Here is a 15,247-nt window from a genome sequence, read left to right on the forward strand (position 1 = left end):
TTGTGGTATGAACAAAGCTCCAGTAGTCTTTTGCCACTGGCATTCATCTTTCCAATGCCATGATAGCCAAGGCATGCGGGACACACGTCGTGGTCAGCCCCAACCCTTGCATTGAAGTCTCCCAACAGAAACATGTGCTCAGAGCTGGGGATTTTGCGAATAATATTGTGAAGCTCTTCATAGAACTGATCATGAATCTCCGGAGGTGAGTAGAGTGTTGGGGCATAGACACTCAGGATGTTTACACGGCCAGAAGCAGTGAGCAATCTCATGAGTAAAATCCGCTCGGAACCTGCAGTCGGTGGTTCTATCATGCCAAGGAGTGTGTTTTGACGGCGAACCCAACACCATGTTGCCTTGGTTCGTTCTGCTGTTTTCCTTGCCAGTAGAAAGTGTAGTCACTCTCTCGTAGTGAGTCACTGCCAGCAAGCCGGGTCTCCTGCAGTGCTGCAATATCGACATGGAGTCTCGCCAACTCCCTGTCGATAACTGCAGTCTTGCGGATGTCCCCAATCTGCAATAGATCTTCCGAGAGTCCAGAACACATTGTACGTACATTCCAGCTTGCAAAATGAAGGGTTGCAACCTTCTTTCGTTTTGTTTTGCTTTTGTCTGGTGCAGGTTTTGCAGCCCACTTGTCTGGTGATGAATCATAAGCTCCAAGCACCCATTGGAGCAGGTGAGCCGTGGCGGGAAAGCACCTTATTGGCCGGGGGCTGCCCAGCTTGAGGCGGGCGGTAGCTATCCATTGGGGTGCAATGACCCCTCCCACCGACGAAGGCAACCCGTGGCGCCCATTTTTTACGCCAATATAAAATGAGCTTATAACCGGTGACTGCTGCCATCCATGTTTCTTGGCCACGATTAGGTGGCTGAGGAGTGTCCTCTCCCCATTTTTGCACCTCTTATTGGCGCAAAGCCCGGGCAGGTTATTCTGGAAATCCTGGGTTGCCCATGCGTCAGGATCCCCCCCTCGGCCTTGCTGGTGATGTCCAAAGGAGTGCGTAGCACGACGTTTGTTACCAGTTTGGCTGCAGGGGCTGCCGGGAATGTGCCGCAGTGCCTCACAAAACCGCCTGAGGGGCCCCACTCCTGATTTTCTGTCGGGGTTAACTCCCTTAGCCATTGACTCTCCCGAGACACTCACAAGGCAGTGAGAAAACTGCGTAACCCTGGGAGGGGCCCTTACCAGGTACTGACAGCCGGGCCAGCTGTGCCTAGGACTCGCGTAAGGCAGGGTCGTCACGCCCTGAGGTAGTTTATCACAAACTACCCGCTACCAGGATATGACAGGAATAATAATACTTACATTTTTAATATTCTTATTCAAAACTATCAAGCGTTTTTAATATAACGACTGCATAAAAAAATATTTGTACTTCCTCTTCTTGACGAAGTATTATTCTCTATAAAAATGTGACGTAGTTTGACTTCCGGTTCTTATGTTTAACATTTTAATATAATCTATACTATAAATAAAAGGTGACCTTAATACATTTCAAAATTCTAAAGTTCATAATGAAAATTTATCAAAATTAGTGTTGTTATAACAATTCTGTTTAATTAAGTATAACGTATTCTTAGTTTTTTCGGTAAAGTCACGTTGAAGAGAAACAACAAAATAACAAAATATATATAAAACAATAAAAAATTCTCACGACGTTTCGACCATAACTCAAACGGTCATCATCAGGTGTGTCGGTTTGCATAAATTTATTTTGAAAACGGCATATTTATTTATATATATAAAAATAACGTTTGCGTCACGCGCAACGATGGCAGTTTGCCAGGACTAGTCCATCTATTTTTTGAAAAGAGGAGGGGGGAGACGAAATTTGTTTTTATGTATGCTGTCTGAAAGGCACTGTAAGCGTGAACAATCAATCAAGAACTGAAATGATTTATCAAATCTTTCCAATGATTGCTAAGATAGAATCCATCTTCTCGGTTGAAATTGTCTCTGTGTTTGTATATGTGGATAGCCTCATGAACGAATCTCTCATGGAAGCCAGATGGCTTACAAAGAACCTCCGTCTTGGAAAAGTCAATGGCATGTGAGCCTACTGAATTAGAACAATGATCTGCTACGGCCGAGGTGTTGGTCCTACCGTGTTTAAGGTCTGCTTTATGTTGACGAATGCGGTCCGAGATATGGCGTTTGGTTTCTCCAATGTAACTACTACCACAGAGGCAACTTAGTTTGTAGACACCAGGGTATTGTATGTCCGGAATCACATCTTTTACAGACGGAACCAGATCACGGATTTTATGTAATGTGTTGAAACGGACCTGGATCTTGTGTTTATTCAAGATTTTGGAGATCTTTTTTGTGATCCCAGCAATGTAGGGTAAAGTGATGGTTTTGAAAGGCTCCTCAAGAGGGTTCTTCTTCATGGTTTGAGTGATAGCTTTGCGGATTGTATAGTCGGAGTAACCATTAGCCCTAAGAGCTTGGTGTACGTGCTTGAGTTCACTGCTTATGTGTTCCTGGTCGGATATGCATTGGGCTCTATGATACAGAGTCTTGATGAGAGAATTCTTCTGTGATGGATGGTGGTGGGAATCCGGTTTCAGATAAGCATCCGTATGGGTAGCTTTCCTGTAGACAGAGTGGCTCATTGAACCATCAGGTCTCTTTTTAATTAGGACATCCAAAAAAGGTATCTTGCCATCTATTTCGACTTCCATGGTAAATCTGATGGCTGGGTGTATGGAATTGATGTGGTCGAAGAATTTGTCTAGAGCAGGCCGGCCATGTGGCCAGATGACAAAAGTGTCATCCACGTACCTCTTCCATAAGGTTGGGCGCAGAGTGGCAGTCTGGATGGCGTCAGTCTCAAATTTCTCCATGAAAATGTTAGCTATAACTGGAGAAAGGGGGGAGCCCATTGGGGTGCCCTCAGTTTGTTTGTAGAAAGTTCCATTCCAAGTGAAGTATGTATTGGTTAAACAGTGTCTCACCAGGGGGGGTACCTCAGTGTTTAGTCCTTGATGAACCAAGTCTTCAATGATTGCAATGGTGTCAGGTACAGGAACCTTGGTGAATAAGGAAACTACATCAAAACTGACAAGCAGGTCGTCTGGGGACAGGGAAATACCCTTGATTGTTGATACCAGGTGAGTAGAATTTTGTACCGCAGAGGTGGTCTTTCCAGTGAAAGGACGCAGGATTTCAGACAAAAAACGAGCTAGTTTGTAGGTGGGGGAGCTGATAGTAGAGACTATGGGACGAAGAGGTGTATCAACTTTATGTATTTTTGGTAAGCCGTATAATCTTGGTGGCCTGGCAGCAGAAGGTTTCAACGAAAACTGTTTAGATTGATCAATTAATGCGGTTGAATCAGAAATTATTTTGTTGGTTTGTGTGACGAGGCTGTTGGTGGGATCTCTTTTTATTTTTGTATAACTACCATCGTCGAGTAATTCTTTAATTTTGTTGTTGTATTCTATTTTATCCATGATAACAGTAGCATTGCCTTTGTCAGCTGAGAGAACTACAATATCATTCCTCTTTTTTAATTTATATAATTCAAAACGCTCATCTTTGCTGAGGTTGCTAGCTGGCATCTTAGCGTTTTTGAGGGTTGCAGCGATTTCAGATCTTGCTACGTCTGCAGCGATGTGACCCAGGCCCCTGAGAGCAACGTCTACTTGGGCAATTATATCATTAACTGGTATGTGTTTAGGTGTGACTGCAAAGTTTAGACCTTTAGCTAAAACGGATTTCAGACCATCGGAAATAGAACTGTTACTGCGATTAATTACGACTTTATTAACGTCTAACTTTTTGGTGTGTGGGTCCGGTCTTTTGTTTAAGAGGAGGTTAAATTTGGAAATCAGGTTTTCCTTACATTTGGTCGACATAGTAGCAGCTGAAGAGGCAGTCATATTGTCTACATGTTCCCAATCCGATGTGGACATTATTGCCGTCAATGATAAGTGTGATTTGTAGAGTGTCTTGTCTAACTGATCTAGTTCTGTGCGTATAAGTCTGATTTTTTCTGAGATAAGAGCTAAGCTAGTTTTGAAAAGAATTCGTTTCGCATTAGAAGAAGTTACAGTAGCAGAGGTGAGTGTAAATGCGATTGGTATTACCCCAGAGTCGCGGCATCTCTTCAGGAAGGTGAGAGACTCGATCAGCTGAGCTTTCTTATCCCGGAGTTTGTTGAAAGATCTTAAAGTTATGTGAAAACCCTCCCCGTAGAGGCGATTAAATTTTGATTTAAAGCTTTCGTGACTGCAGTAATTCATATTCTTAGTTTTTTCGGTAAAGTCACGTTGAAGAGAAACAACAAAATAACAAAATATATATAAAACAATAAAAAATTCTCACGACGTTTCGACCATAACTCAAACGGTCATCATCAGGTGTGTCGGTTTGCATAAATTTATTTTGAAAACGGCATATTTATTTATATATATAAAAATAACGTTTGCGTCACGCGCAACGATGGCAGTTTGCCAGGACTAGTCCATCTATTTTTTGAAAAGAGGAGGGGGGAGACGAAATTTGTTTTTATGTATGCTGTCTGAAAGGCACTGTAAGCGTGAACAATCAATCAAGAACTGAAATGATTTATCAAATCTTTCCAATGATTGCTAAGATAGAATCCATCTTCTCGGTTGAAATTGTCTCTGTGTTTGTATATGTGGATAGCCTCATGAACGAATCTCTCATGGAAGCCAGATGGCTTACAAAGAACCTCCGTCTTGGAAAAGTCAATGGCATGTGAGCCTACTGAATTAGAACAATGATCTGCTACGGCCGAGGTGTTGGTCCTACCGTGTTTAAGGTCTGCTTTATGTTGACGAATGCGGTCCGAGATATGGCGTTTGGTTTCTCCAATGTAACTACTACCACAGAGGCAACTTAGTTTGTAGACACCAGGGTATTGTATGTCCGGAATCACATCTTTTACAGACGGAACCAGATCACGGATTTTATGTAATGTGTTGAAACGGACCTGGATCTTGTGTTTATTCAAGATTTTGGAGATCTTTTTTGTGATCCCAGCAATGTAGGGTAAAGTGATGGTTTTGAAAGGCTCCTCAAGAGGGTTCTTCTTCATGGTTTGAGTGATAGCTTTGCGGATTGTATAGTCGGAGTAACCATTAGCCCTAAGAGCTTGGTGTACGTGCTTGAGTTCACTGCTTATGTGTTCCTGGTCGGATATGCATTGGGCTCTATGATACAGAGTCTTGATGAGAGAATTCTTCTGTGATGGATGGTGGTGGGAATCCGGTTTCAGATAAGCATCCGTATGGGTAGCTTTCCTGTAGACAGAGTGGCTCATTGAACCATCAGGTCTCTTTTTAATTAGGACATCCAAAAAAGGTATCTTGCCATCTATTTCGACTTCCATGGTAAATCTGATGGCTGGGTGTATGGAATTGATGTGGTCGAAGAATTTGTCTAGAGCAGGCCGGCCATGTGGCCAGATGACAAAAGTGTCATCCACGTACCTCTTCCATAAGGTTGGGCGCAGAGTGGCAGTCTGGATGGCGTCAGTCTCAAATTTCTCCATGAAAATGTTAGCTATAACTGGAGAAAGGGGGGAGCCCATTGGGGTGCCCTCAGTTTGTTTGTAGAAAGTTCCATTCCAAGTGAAGTATGTATTGGTTAAACAGTGTCTCACCAGGGGGGGTACCTCAGTGTTTAGTCCTTGATGAACCAAGTCTTCAATGATTGCAATGGTGTCAGGTACAGGAACCTTGGTGAATAAGGAAACTACATCAAAACTGACAAGCAGGTCGTCTGGGGACAGGGAAATACCCTTGATTGTTGATACCAGGTGAGTAGAATTTTGTACCGCAGAGGTGGTCTTTCCAGTGAAAGGACGCAGGATTTCAGACAAAAAACGAGCTAGTTTGTAGGTGGGGGAGCTGATAGTAGAGACTATGGGACGAAGAGGTGTATCAACTTTATGTATTTTTGGTAAGCCGTATAATCTTGGTGGCCTGGCAGCAGAAGGTTTCAACGAAAACTGTTTAGATTGATCAATTAATGCGGTTGAATCAGAAATTATTTTGTTGGTTTGTGTGACGAGGCTGTTGGTGGGATCTCTTTTTATTTTTGTATAACTACCATCGTCGAGTAATTCTTTAATTTTGTTGTTGTATTCTATTTTATCCATGATAACAGTAGCATTGCCTTTGTCAGCTGAGAGAACTACAATATCATTCCTCTTTTTTAATTTATATAATTCAAAACGCTCATCTTTGCTGAGGTTGCTAGCTGGCATCTTAGCGTTTTTGAGGGTTGCAGCGATTTCAGATCTTGCTACGTCTGCAGCGATGTGACCCAGGCCCCTGAGAGCAACGTCTACTTGGGCAATTATATCATTAACTGGTATGTGTTTAGGTGTGACTGCAAAGTTTAGACCTTTAGCTAAAACGGATTTCAGACCATCGGAAATAGAACTGTTACTGCGATTAATTACGACTTTATTAACGTCTAACTTTTTGGTGTGTGGGTCCGGTCTTTTGTTTAAGAGGAGGTTAAATTTGGAAATCAGGTTTTCCTTACATTTGGTCGACATAGTAGCAGCTGAAGAGGCAGTCATATTGTCTACATGTTCCCAATCCGATGTGGACATTATTGCCGTCAATGATAAGTGTGATTTGTAGAGTGTCTTGTCTAACTGATCTAGTTCTGTGCGTATAAGTCTGATTTTTTCTGAGATAAGAGCTAAGCTAGTTTTGAAAAGAATTCGTTTCGCATTAGAAGAAGTTACAGTAGCAGAGGTGAGTGTAAATGCGATTGGTATTACCCCAGAGTCGCGGCATCTCTTCAGGAAGGTGAGAGACTCGATCAGCTGAGCTTTCTTATCCCGGAGTTTGTTGAAAGATCTTAAAGTTATGTGAAAACCCTCCCCGTAGAGGCGATTAAATTTTGATTTAAAGCTTTCGTGGAGAAATTTGAGACTGACGCCATCCAGACTGCCACTCTGCGCCCAACCTTATGGAAGAGGTACGTGGATGACACTTTTGTCATCTGGCCACATGGCCGGCCTGCTCTAGACAAATTCTTCGACCACATCAATTCCATACACCCAGCCATCAGATTTACCATGGAAGTCGAAATAGATGGCAAGATACCTTTTTTGGATGTCCTAATTAAAAAGAGACCTGATGGTTCAATGAGCCACTCTGTCTACAGGAAAGCTACCCATACGGATGCTTATCTGAAACCGGATTCCCACCACCATCCATCACAGAAGAATTCTCTCATCAAGACTCTGTATCATAGAGCCCAATGCATATCCGACCAGGAACACATAAGCAGTGAACTCAAGCACGTACACCAAGCTCTTAGGGCTAATGGTTACTCCGACTATACAATCCGCAAAGCTATCACTCAAACCATGAAGAAGAACCCTCTTGAGGAGCCTTTCAAAACCATCACTTTACCCTACATTGCTGGGATCACAAAAAAGATCTCCAAAATCTTGAATAAACACAAGATCCAGGTCCGTTTCAACACATTACATAAAATCCGTGATCTGGTTCCGTCTGTAAAAGATGTGATTCCGGACATACAATACCCTGGTGTCTACAAACTAAGTTGCCTCTGTGGTAGTAGTTACATTGGAGAAACCAAACGCCATATCTCGGACCGCATTCGTGAACATAAAGCAGACCTTAAACACGGTAGGACCAACACCTCGGCCGTAGCAGATCATTGTTCTAATTCAGTAGGCTCACATGCCATTGACTTTTCCAAGACGGAGGTTCTTTGTAAGCCATCTGGCTTCCATGAGAGATTCGTTCATGAGGCTATCCACATATACAAACACAGAGACAATTTCAACCGAGAAGATGGATTCTATCTTAGCAATCATTGGAAAGATTTGATAAATCATTTCAGTTCTTGATTGATTGTTCACGCTTACAGTGCCTTTCAGACAGCATACATAAAAACAAATTTCGTCTCCCCCCTCCTCTTTTCAAAAAATAGATGGACTAGTCCTGGCAAACTGCCATCGTTGCGCGTGATGCAAACGTTATTTTTATATATATATAAATAAATATGCCGTTTTCAAAATAAATTTATGCAAACCGACACACCTGATGATGACCGTTTGAGTTATGGTCGAAACGTCGTGAGAATTTTTTATTGTTTTATATATATTTTGTTATTTTGTTGTTTCTCTTCAACGTGACTTTACCGAAAAAAACTAAGAATATGAATTACTGCAGTCACGAAAGCTTTAAATCAAAATTTAATCGCCTCTACGGGGAGGGTTTTCACATAACTTTAAGATCTTTCAACAAACTCCGGGATAAGAAAGCTCAGCTGATCGAGTCTCTCACCTTCCTGAAGAGATGCCGCGACTCTGGGGTAATACCAATCGCATTTACACTCACCTCTGCTACTGTAACTTCTTCTAATGCGAAACGAATTCTTTTCAAAACTAGCTTAGCTCTTATCTCAGAAAAAATCAGACTTATACGCACAGAACTAGATCAGTTAGACAAGACACTCTACAAATCACACTTATCATTGACGGCAATAATGTCCACATCGGATTGGGAACATGTAGACAATATGACTGCCTCTTCAGCTGCTACTATGTCGACCAAATGTAAGGAAAACCTGATTTCCAAATTTAACCTCCTCTTAAACAAAAGACCGGACCCACACACCAAAAAGTTAGACGTTAATAAAGTCGTAATTAATCGCAGTAACAGTTCTATTTCCGATGGTCTGAAATCCGTTTTAGCTAAAGGTCTAAACTTTGCAGTCACACCTAAACACATACCAGTTAATGATATAATTGCCCAAGTAGACGTTGCTCTCAGGGGCCTGGGTCACATCGCTGCAGACGTAGCAAGATCTGAAATCGCTGCAACCCTCAAAAACGCTAAGATGCCAGCTAGCAACCTCAGCAAAGATGAGCGTTTTGAATTATATAAATTAAAAAAGAGGAATGATATTGTAGTTCTCTCAGCTGACAAAGGCAATGCTACTGTTATCATGGATAAAATAGAATACAACAACAAAATTAAAGAATTACTCGACGATGGTAGTTATACAAAAATAAAAAGAGATCCCACCAACAGCCTCGTCACACAAACCAACAAAATAATTTCTGATTCAACCGCATTAATTGATCAATCTAAACAGTTTTCGTTGAAACCTTCTGCTGCCAGGCCACCAAGATTATACGGCTTACCAAAAATACATAAAGTTGATACACCTCTTCGTCCCATAGTCTCTACTATCAGCTCCCCCACCTACAAACTAGCTCGTTTTTTGTCTGAAATCCTGCGTCCTTTCACTGGAAAGACCACCTCTGCGGTACAAAATTCTACTCACCTGGTATCAACAATCAAGGGTATTTCCCTGTCCCCAGACGACCTGCTTGTCAGTTTTGATGTAGTTTCCTTATTCACCAAGGTTCCTGTACCTGACACCATTGCAATCATTGAAGACTTGGTTCATCAAGGACTAAACACTGAGGTACCCCCCCTGGTGAGACACTGTTTAACCAATACATACTTCACTTGGAATGGAACTTTCTACAAACAAACTGAGGGCACCCCAATGGGCTCCCCCCTTTCTCCAGTTATAGCTAACATTTTCATGGAGAAATTTGAGACTGACGCCATCCAGACTGCCACTCTGCGCCCAACCTTATGGAAGAGGTACGTGGATGACACTTTTGTCATCTGGCCACATGGCCGGCCTGCTCTAGACAAATTCTTCGACCACATCAATTCCATACACCCAGCCATCAGATTTACCATGGAAGTCGAAATAGATGGCAAGATACCTTTTTTGGATGTCCTAATTAAAAAGAGACCTGATGGTTCAATGAGCCACTCTGTCTACAGGAAAGCTACCCATACGGATGCTTATCTGAAACCGGATTCCCACCACCATCCATCACAGAAGAATTCTCTCATCAAGACTCTGTATCATAGAGCCCAATGCATATCCGACCAGGAACACATAAGCAGTGAACTCAAGCACGTACACCAAGCTCTTAGGGCTAATGGTTACTCCGACTATACAATCCGCAAAGCTATCACTCAAACCATGAAGAAGAACCCTCTTGAGGAGCCTTTCAAAACCATCACTTTACCCTACATTGCTGGGATCACAAAAAAGATCTCCAAAATCTTGAATAAACACAAGATCCAGGTCCGTTTCAACACATTACATAAAATCCGTGATCTGGTTCCGTCTGTAAAAGATGTGATTCCGGACATACAATACCCTGGTGTCTACAAACTAAGTTGCCTCTGTGGTAGTAGTTACATTGGAGAAACCAAACGCCATATCTCGGACCGCATTCGTGAACATAAAGCAGACCTTAAACACGGTAGGACCAACACCTCGGCCGTAGCAGATCATTGTTCTAATTCAGTAGGCTCACATGCCATTGACTTTTCCAAGACGGAGGTTCTTTGTAAGCCATCTGGCTTCCATGAGAGATTCGTTCATGAGGCTATCCACATATACAAACACAGAGACAATTTCAACCGAGAAGATGGATTCTATCTTAGCAATCATTGGAAAGATTTGATAAATCATTTCAGTTCTTGATTGATTGTTCACGCTTACAGTGCCTTTCAGACAGCATACATAAAAACAAATTTCGTCTCCCCCCTCCTCTTTTCAAAAAATAGATGGACTAGTCCTGGCAAACTGCCATCGTTGCGCGTGACGCAAACGTTATTTTTATATATATAAATAAATATGCCGTTTTCAAAATAAATTTATGCAAACCGACACACCTGATGATGACCGTTTGAGTTATGGTCGAAACGTCGTGAGAATTTTTTATTGTTTTATATATATTTTGTTATTTTGTTGTTTCTCTTCAACGTGACTTTACCGAAAAAACTAAGAATATGAATTACTGCAGTCACGAAAGCTTTAAATCAAAATTTAAGTATAACGTGTTTATATTTATTTAAAATTGCGCATTTTTACGTGACGTCACATTTCTCAAATTCCCCCTCCCCCCCTCGTCACACATCGTCACAAATATCTGACCCCCCTCCCCCCCCCTAGGTGCGTGACGTCATTTATGGACGGCCTCTGACGTCCAGCAACCAGCGCTATGCCACTACACAAGTGTAGACGAGTAGTGGAGGACGTCATGTCACTCATGGGGGTGAGAATAGATGATGTCAGGTTACGGAGATATATAAGGGGGAACCTGTGACGTAGAGGGGGTCGTCGCGAAGGGCCAGGAACGGAGAGAGTTAGGGAGTCGGGATCCAGGGTAGGGGGAATTAGCGCCAGGCTAGAGTGATTACTTCACCCGGCCGGCCGAGTTGGATGACCCCTCGGTCGGTGCTGGGGGAAGAGCACGTATAGCCTGGGTGGAGCTAGGGACCTCCCAGTACCCTTTCCCCTGGGGAGATATTAGGGTTGTCACCTGTTAGGCGTAAGCCTTTAATAAGTTACCGGCAGTAGCCCTTAATAAACCTTGGCATCCGCCCCTAAGAACCATGTCAGCGTCGTCTGTTACATCTCAACAACTGGTGCCAGAAGTGGTTTCGTTTCACGCCACAATGTCTTATTCCGGCGCCTGGGGTGCACCTGGGCCACAGGGACGTCGGCGAGGAAGAGCTGGCGACGATCCCAGAGGCCGGGGCCCCGGTGATGTCGGAGCCGGAGGAGGCAGCAGTCGGGGGAGCTGCCGCGCCGCCGTCGGACGAGTGGCACGTCATCGCGGCCAGGCTGGAGATGCTGCAGCTCACGATGGCGCAGCTCACCGTCGCGTTGGCAGAGGTGGGGGACCGCGTACACTCGGCGGGCGGTGATTTTCGCCAAAAACCGCGGAATCGCCGACATCGCGGCTCTCGCCGAAAATATAATTCCTGCCAACGCAATGCCGGATGCGCCGCGGCAATCGGGCGCCATTTCTAATGCGCCGCCAGGTCCGGCCGCCATTGTTAGCGCGAAGCTGGGACCGGCCGCCATTGTTGCTGCGACGCGGGAACCGGCCACCATGACACCTGTCATGGCCGCGCCCATGGGTGCCGCCGCTCCGGACGTCGCCGCCGGCATGAACGTGGGTGCGTTGCACGCCGCAATGGCGGCGCTCGCCGCAGCTGTGGATGCGGTTCCCGGGGGGGCGTCCTCGCCGGGTGCCGGGGCCGCCGGGGCTCGGCAACCCGGTGCGGCCTTCGAGTCGCCGTCGGGCGGCACCACTGGTGAGTCCGGGCTGGGTGCGGGGTCGGCTCACCCGGGGCTGCGCCGGCTGCCCCCTGTCGCGCCGTTTGACACGAAGGGGGGCGACTGGATGTAATTTCAGGCACGTTTTGACGCCGCTTACCAGTCGGTGTGCTGGCCCGCCGAGGAGGCGTTATGTGCGCTGCCTACGTGCCTCGACTCACGGGCACTGCAAGCGTTCCTCACCATTCCACCAGCTAACAGGGCGACGCTGCAGTCAGCCTACCATCATATGGCTGCAGTGTTTAAGCCACCATCTAGCGCATGGCTCAAATTTTCATTGCGTCGCCGGGAAGAGGGGGAATCCCCCATGGCGTTCCGCTGCGCCCTCCTGGCGCTGGCTTGGGCTGCGAACCCTGAATTGGAGGGGAGGGTGCTGGATTCGTTGGCCCTTGAGAGGCTGTTGGTCCTCGCGGGGGAACTGGCCATTCCATTGGCCATTACCGAGGAGTCAAGAAGAACGTCGTTGGCCGTCGCGCAGAACATTCAAATGCATCTTGCGCTGCGACGACCACCCGCGGTGGCGGCGTGCGTGGGGGTTCCCGCACCGGCTGCGGCGACGACGCATCAGGGAGAGGGCGGCCTTGCGGCGGTGGCGACCTACGACCGCCATGGGAGGGGAGCCGCCGATCGACGGTCGGAGAGGCGGTGGCGGTCGGGTCCCTCTCGTCCGCAAACCACGGGGCAGGTGTCCTGCTTCCGCTGTGGCCAGATGGGCCACTTTGAACGGGGCTGCAACAATGCCCCTGGGGCCTTCATGAAGGCCTCCTCTCCTGCGCCTGGGTCTCCAGCGGCGGGGCTTCTGGGGCCGCAGGCAAGTCGCGACGCATCGATCGCACGGCCGCTCCCCTCACCTCACGGATGTAGCGGGGTTAGGGTCCATCCTCAGGGGATCATCTCTAGGGGTTCGGGCTCGCTATCCGCATAGTCGGTGGGGTGGCCCAGACGGACTCGCCAGTGGAAGGGCCTCACGCATCGCGTGGTGGCTGCCGCTGCGGGGTCCTCGGCCATTGTGGGGCACGTGCAGGGGGTGGAGGTGCAGATACTGGTGGACACGGGTGCGTCCGCCACCATGGTCTTGGAGGCCCTTTTTCAGTTGCTGCCACGCAGCGTTGGGCCGTTGCGGCTGGTTCGTGAGGCTTGCATAGCCGCCAACGGTGGCACCCTTGGCATTTTGGGCCACGTCATCGCGTCGGAGGCGATCGGCGAAATTGAAGTGATAGGGCCCATTTTGGTCTCCAGGACCTTGGCCATGCCGTGCCTCCTGGGCACCGATTTTTTGGCTCGGATGCCTGTGCGCATCCTGGTCGACCAATGGTGCGTGGAGATGCCATCGGGGGGGCGGTTGGAATTCCTGGGGTCTCCCTCGGTGTTTCGCCCTCTGGCCGCTAGTGTGTGGGCTTTGGCTACAATGTCCGTCATGGTTCCACGCCTCAGGCTGCGCAAACCACTGAAATTGGAGTCCCCGGAGATGGGCATCCTCCTGTCTCCCTCAAATTTTTTCTCACGTTATGACAGGTTGGTTGGCGCCTTGACGGCTGTGTCGGCGGCCAAGGCCCCTTTTTGCAGGTCCTGAATTCGGGGCCCTCGCCAATCGTCGTCCCGGTGGGAGCGGTGTTAGCGCACGCCACCCCGGGCCCGCCTCCCGACAGTACTAGGCCACCGGGAGCGGTGGTGGCTGGCGTGCTGCCCAAAGTGGGGACCGACGCATCATGGATTGATGAGAATGTCTCGTTGTCCTCCAAGGAGCGCCAGCGGCTCTGCGAACTCATTGGCAGATTCACCGATGTGTTTAGTCAGAGTAAATTCGATTTGGGTTGCACCACTCTCCTTGCGCATCACATTGATCCGCGTGATTCGGCCCCTATTCGCTTGAACTCGCAATGCTTTAGCCTGGCGGAAAAAGATCATGTCCGCTCCACAGTTCAGAACATGTTGGCAGCGAACATTATCTCTCCATCCACTAGCCTGTGGGGGGCCCCCATTGTGCTAGTCAAGAAACTGGATGGGAGTCTCCGTTTCTGCGTCGACTTCCGTAAGTTAAACAAGATTTCGGTGGCCGATGCATATCCATTGCCTCGCATGGATGATTCCCTTAACGCCCTCTCGGGTGCGCGGTTCTTTTCGACCCTAGATTTGTTCTCGGGGTTTTGACAATTGCCACTCGATGAGGTCTCTAGGCCCAAGACTGCATTCCGCACACCCCAGGGGCTGTTCCAATTCAATCGGCTTCACATGGGTCTCCTTTCGGCCCCGGCCACCTTCCAGCGTCTCATGGAGATGGTTCTGTTTTTGGACGTACGTTTGACAAGCACTTGCACGTCTTGAGGCGGTGTTCGTCAAAGTGTGGGCCGCGGGCTTGAAGTTCAAATCACAAAAATGCCACCTTTTGCAACCATCGGTGAAATATGTGGGACATATTGTAAGTGCGTCAGGTGTTGCCATGGATCCGGAGAAGACAGCTTGTGTCCGGACGTGGCCGAGTCCCACATCTGTAGCTGAGGTGTATAGTTTCATTGGCTTCACATTGTACTATCGTCGGTTCATCCGCGATTTTGCGACTATTGCGAAGCCATTGCACGCGCTCTCCGCCAAAGGTACAAAATTTTGCTGGGGTGTGGAGGAGGAAAACGCCTTTGTGGCGCTTCGCACGGCCCTGGTAGATGCGCTGCCCTTGGGCTATCCCGATTTCTCTAAACCCTTCCTCCTCGACACCAACGCCAGTGACACGGGCATTGGAGCCATCTTGGCCCAGGTGATCGATGGGGTGGAACAGGTGGTGGCCTATGCCAGTCGCGTTTTGTCTCCCACTGAGCAGTGGTACTGCGTCACCAGGAGGGAGCTGCTGGCCATTGTTTTTTTTTGTCCAGCTGTACCAGCCGTATTTGTATGGTCGCCGGTACACCGCCCGGACTGACCATGCGGCCCTGCAGTATTGCCTGCGAATTGACCAGCCCTCAGGTCAGCTGACCCGCTGGCTCGAGGTGCTCCAGGATTACCCCTTCGATGTCATCCACAGGAAGGGGACTCGGCATGGGAATGCGGACGGCCTTT

The sequence above is a fragment of the Petromyzon marinus genome, chromosome 59 (genome assembly GCF_048934315.1).
Source record: "Petromyzon marinus isolate PM22_M1 ecotype Great Lakes invasive population chromosome 59, UKy_Petmar_22M1.pri1.0, whole genome shotgun sequence".
NCBI classification, from domain to species: Eukaryota; Metazoa; Chordata; class Hyperoartia; order Petromyzontiformes; family Petromyzontidae; genus Petromyzon; species Petromyzon marinus.